The sequence below is a fragment of the Lampetra fluviatilis genome, chromosome 16 (genome assembly GCF_964198595.1).
Source record: "Lampetra fluviatilis chromosome 16, kcLamFluv1.1, whole genome shotgun sequence".
Lineage (NCBI taxonomy): Eukaryota > Metazoa > Chordata > Hyperoartia > Petromyzontiformes > Petromyzontidae > Lampetra > Lampetra fluviatilis.
The window spans coordinates 9167268-9172829 of NC_136290.1; positions in this window are offsets into that span (position 1 = coordinate 9167268).

Consider the following 5562-nt stretch of genomic DNA (forward strand, 5'->3'; position numbering starts at 1 on the left):
TCTGAAAGTCATAACTGGTCCATAGTTTGTTTTTAAAAATGCTGATTGAAAACATTGGACACAGAAGAGCCATAGGTTAATGGACCTAAACACTTTCATTTTTTGATGTTTTAGCAGAACTGATCCTGATGTTACACGTGGCTTTAGCGTGTAACACATTTTCTACATTATTTGAACACAGGCAGTGTTCAATTGCTGTTTATAATGTTACCATCAGCCATGATCTACCCACCGCTGGATGAAAAAGGCCTCTCCCTACATCGTTGCATATACCCTCAAGGTTCTTGTGATGTCATAATCCGTCTCGTTCCTCCGCACCAGGGATCTGACGGCTCCATCTCGGTGGTGATCGTCCGGTCAGGTGAGTTCACTCCTTTGGCTGCTGCTCCATCACTGGCCTCTAAGTCCATCGGCCATCATCCCTTCTACCGTCATGTCCTGCCCCATCTCACATTCATTAACTGTCATTATAATCGACTGGACGTGTGTGAAAAAGAGCCCTAAGCTCATCGGGTTCCTCGAGTATAAATGAAATAAAAAAAAATGTGATAATGAGAAAACACGTGGTACAGAGAACAAATGCAAATTAGAGACATACTTGTGAGTTATAGCTGCCAATTATTTACAGAAACATTTGCATCTCCATCGCATTGTTCTGCCGTTTTCTCCCCAGATTTCAATTGTTTAAGTAATATTGTGAATGGAGCAATGGTGCAGTGATGAGCGCACTGTGCTTCGAACACGGTGATGTGAGTTCGATTCCTAGCCACGACGAACATGAGTAGCGAGTGATACATCTTCTTGGTTCTTTCGGTAAAGTCACGTAGAAGGGAAGTAATAAAATAATAAAAACAAAACGTAATAAAATAATATAATAGAATTATATTATTTTATAATAGAATTATATTATTTTAATATAATAGAATTATATTATTTTATTACGTTTTGTTTTTATTATTTTATTACTTCCCTTCTACGTGACTTTAACGAAAGAACCAAGAAGATGAATCCCTGCAGTCACGAAAGCTTTAAATCGAAATTTAGCGAGTGATATTTTATCCGGTCCTGGGCTCCACACCTCTTTCACCAAACTACACTGACCAATGTGGTGAAGTATGGCCAAGCAGCTCTCGTGACCAACGGATTGACACGGGGTTCTCATCATATTTCTTGAAGCATAAAATTACGTAAGACATGCAGTGTGGAAAATAATATCTCAAATACAAAGAACATAGGCCTTTACACTTTCAAATACACATACAAGTGTATGTGTGCGCATGTTGATGTATACGTGTACGCTGATGTAAAAATGCAGCATCATAAAGTATTAGCAATGGCTTTTGCCTGTTAGTCTACGTTTAATGGATCACCATGAATTTTTAAAGAGCCCTTTTGCTTTTCTGTATTCTTCCACTAATTAATCAGCAGTCTTGACCGTCTCTGACATTTATTACCGAAGCTCAATGCGGGGCTATGGAGCGTGATTAGCGAGTATTCAAATTAGAATCAGAATTTATGTTGAATAATAAGAGGTTTTACCTTTTCTGGCAATAAAACATGCGTTAAGATGTAAAAAACCTATTCTTGTTTTTCATACTTTGATACTGGCAAAAAAGTCCCATGATATACAATCTATAACACTGGTCAACACACTTTTTCTGGCATAAGGTATTCCAACGGTTTCAAGGTAATTTTGGGGTGCTGATTCCAAATCTGGCATCAGTTTTTGTCTATCACATCAGGTTTTTGAGATATCAAATATTGCATTTTCAATTAAAACTGCAGATGAAAAATATTAAATAAATGTAGATATCTACATAAAATGATATTATAAACACACTATCCTAAAAATACAGCACCATATTTTAACACTAAAGCAGTCACTGACTCGCAACAACTTGCAATCATAAGTGACAGAGTTAATTTCGGGTAAAATCAATGAAAATGGGGTATGACGATAGCATAAAAATGAGATGTGATAGAGCAAATCTGAGATCAGATTTGGAATCAGCAAAAGTCCAGACAAGAAAAAAATGCTTTTTTTTTGACCAGTGTAATTTATCCTGGAGAAATCTGATGAGCTATGAAGATTTCTTCAACAGATGTCCAGTAATAAAAAGACACTGTAACTTACATTCTACTCATATAGGACCAGCTGGAGGGGCTTTGCGATGTGTTGTGCTAGATAAGGTGCCCCCCCCCCGCCCCCCACTGCTTCCCTTGGCACAGAGTAGCACCCCTAATGAACATGGATTTTTCAATATGTTAGTAATACCTGGCAAAGTGATGGGACTCATTAATAATAAACGCATGACCAGACTATATTGCCCTGCTGTAGTGTGTTTGTAGCCGAGCAATTTTTGTTATTCTTTTAATACATTCAAATTCTAATAACTGCAATAAATTTAAAAGGGTAAAACCCTGTGCATGGGCCCCAGTTGCCTGCTTCTAAGGCCCTCTGTTGAATTCTCCCGGCTCCTTTTTTCAGATGGGGGGAACGCGATGGAGAACACGATATGAACATTTGATTATAACCCAAACAAACCTGAAGATATGTGATGGGCCCTTGCCTCCGTGTCTTTAACACATTAATTGATCAAATTAGATTACTACACACCCACAGTAGCATGCGAAGAAACAGGAAGCTATCTCTACCCTACAGAAGATTAAGTGGAATTTTAAAATATCCACTCCAACCACTGGGTAGGCAATCTATGTACCGACTTGCGTGGAATGCACCTGGTCTCATCAGATTCAGGAAGCTAAGCAGTGTTGAATCAGGCTAATGCTTGGAAAGGCGACCGACCACCACTTTGTGGACAGCAGAAGTCAGAATAATACGTCGCATTTATCAACCGGAGTGGTGAAGTATGATCAAGTGACGCCAATCACCCCGCAACGGCGTTGCGGAAGCTATTATTCGGCAGTGGATTGGCCACCAAAGCCCTTGCGGGCATCAAACTACGAATGGAATATTAACGCCCCACCTGCAGCCCATGCAATATCTCTCGATCAACATTGACAACATCGTCCGCCTAACTTATTCATGCATTTCCATTGAGATTACAATTTGTTGGAAAAACATTACCGTAGTCCCCAGATACTTAGACGCTCCGGAAAGTAAGATGAACAACAACCCTTGTGCCCGGTGTTCAACAAACGTGTACGAAGCTGATCACACAAACACCTCCCGGACTATGAAACACACGCCCAGCTTTTGCTTTGAAATGCTGCGGAAAATAACGTACAAAAAAATACAAAGACCCCCCGTATAACCTAAACAGACTTGGGGAAAGTGCCGTTAGCGAGCACCTATGAAGGCCGGAACAGCACACGAGGGGGTGGGTGGCCAGCACCACGCCCAGCCGCCTTTGTCTTCATCGTGGCGATGTTTTACACACCGCACCAGATATTCGCTTGAGGTTGAGTCGGCATAGGGGAAGCCCAGGACAGGGTTCAGATAATCGTCAGTGGTGTTGGCCGTGAGCGAGAATTGAACTCGGGTTCGCCAGGTTCGTAGAGCAGCGCGCTCACCGCTACACGACCGCCCCCCGTAATGTAGAGTACAGTAAATGATACACCTACAGAACATGATTTGAATATGATTTGGTGACTTTAAAGGCGCATTGCATTTTTAGGCTTGTCACATCCTTATGTGGTGTTTAATGTGCTTTGTGAGATAATTGCTGTATGCACAGACGTGTGAATCTTTCCTTTTTACAAATGAGTACCAATTAGTAAGTCTACAAGTCTCGAGTCTCGTTTTACAGGGGAGACCCGGGATACAAGGGTGAAGACTTGCAATTTCCTGCTTACGCCGCTGCTGGCGGAAGGGTTTCCACTAGATGGAGCTGCTTTAGACAATCCCTGCCAAGAGTATTTGGCCTACTCTTCCACGCCGGTCAAACGTCTTCAAGCACGTGGGAGTACACACACGTCACCCCATCAATAGATAAGCGAGAGTTTATGGATTTGTACTGCTGGGTGGAGAGAGAGGTGGGGAGGATTGAACAAACCCGATTTATTTTCAACTGGCAGTCCAGTGCCGTGAACCATTACAGCCACGGTAGCATCCTGGGCTACAAAAATCTAATTAAAAAAAAACCCAGCATAATCACGACAAAAAAATCAAATCAACCGCCAAAACAAACCCTTAAGTTGTTACGAGATATCAGGTCAAATGTCTCCTCGTCGGCACCGTCATTAGCCGTGATCTCGCCACACGAATCTGATCACGCGACCCCCAAGGAAAGGCCATCGTCATCTCTCACGGAACACAAGGCACAGCGCAACATTTGCAATGCAGAGCTAATAAATAATGACACGAGACAACAACAACGACAACAACAACACGAGACAACAACAACAACACCACGAAGAAGCGCTACGCCAGCGCACCGGGATGCACCGCGTAGAGCAAAGACAAAGATCCCCCGTATAGCCTGCACAGACTGTTGGGGAAAGTGCTGTTAACGAGCACCTATGATGGCTGGCACGGCACACGAGGGGGTGGGTGTGCCATCAGGCCCGGCCGCCTTTGTCTCCCCAGTGGTGATGTTTACACGCCGCACCAGGGAACCTGTTTGAGGCTGAGTCGACCTAAGGGAAGCCCAGGACCGGTTCAGAAAATCGTCACCGGTGTTGGCCGTGAGTGGGAATCGAACTCGGGTCACGCCGGGTTCGTAGCGCTGCCCACACCATGTAGACAAAGACAAAGATCTCCCGTGTAGCCTTAACAGACTGTAGGGGCAAGTGCTGTTAGCGAGCACCTATGAAGGCCGGCACGGCACACGAGGGGGTGGGTGGCCAACACCACGCCCGACCGCCTTTGTCTCCCTAGTGGCGATGTTTACACACCGCACCAGGTACTCGCGTAGAGCCCACGCACAAACACGCACACAAGGAGATGTCCCCACAGCAATCACGGGCCGGTCCCGGTCCTCACAACGCGCGCATTCGTTAATTTGCGCTTTGGTGGTGCAACAACAATAACAACAATGCACAAAAACAACCACCAAACATCGTCACAAGCAGTGGCTAAAAATGGAAACGTTCAACAAATAATCACGCAGCTCCTCGTCAGATGTACCCGGCGGGGCTTATCGCGGTGTTCCGCCGTGATTAGCGAGCATCCGGCACGGTGGGCGGTGGTGGAGTCTTATCTGGTGGAGAGGGGATGATGTGTGGAGAGGATTATAGTGGAGGTGGCGGCGGTGTGGATGGAGCGGTGGCGCAGCGGTTAGCGCACTGCGCGATTCCCGCTCGCGAACGATATCGATGACGGATATCTGAGCCGGTCGTGATGGCCTCCACTCGGTCGACTCAGCCTTAATTGAGTACCCGTGTGCGATGTTTAAACATCGGCACCGGGGAGACAAAGGCGGACGGGCGTGGTGCTAGCCAGCGCGCTGTGCAAGCACACAAGGCTGGCTGCTACTCGCAAACGGCACTTGCCCCACCAATCCGTTAAAGGATACACGGAGGGGGGGGTGGGAGGGCTGGTGGGGGATCTTTGGTGTGCAGGAGGGAATTCAGCATCTCGACTGCTTACTCCTTGTATGG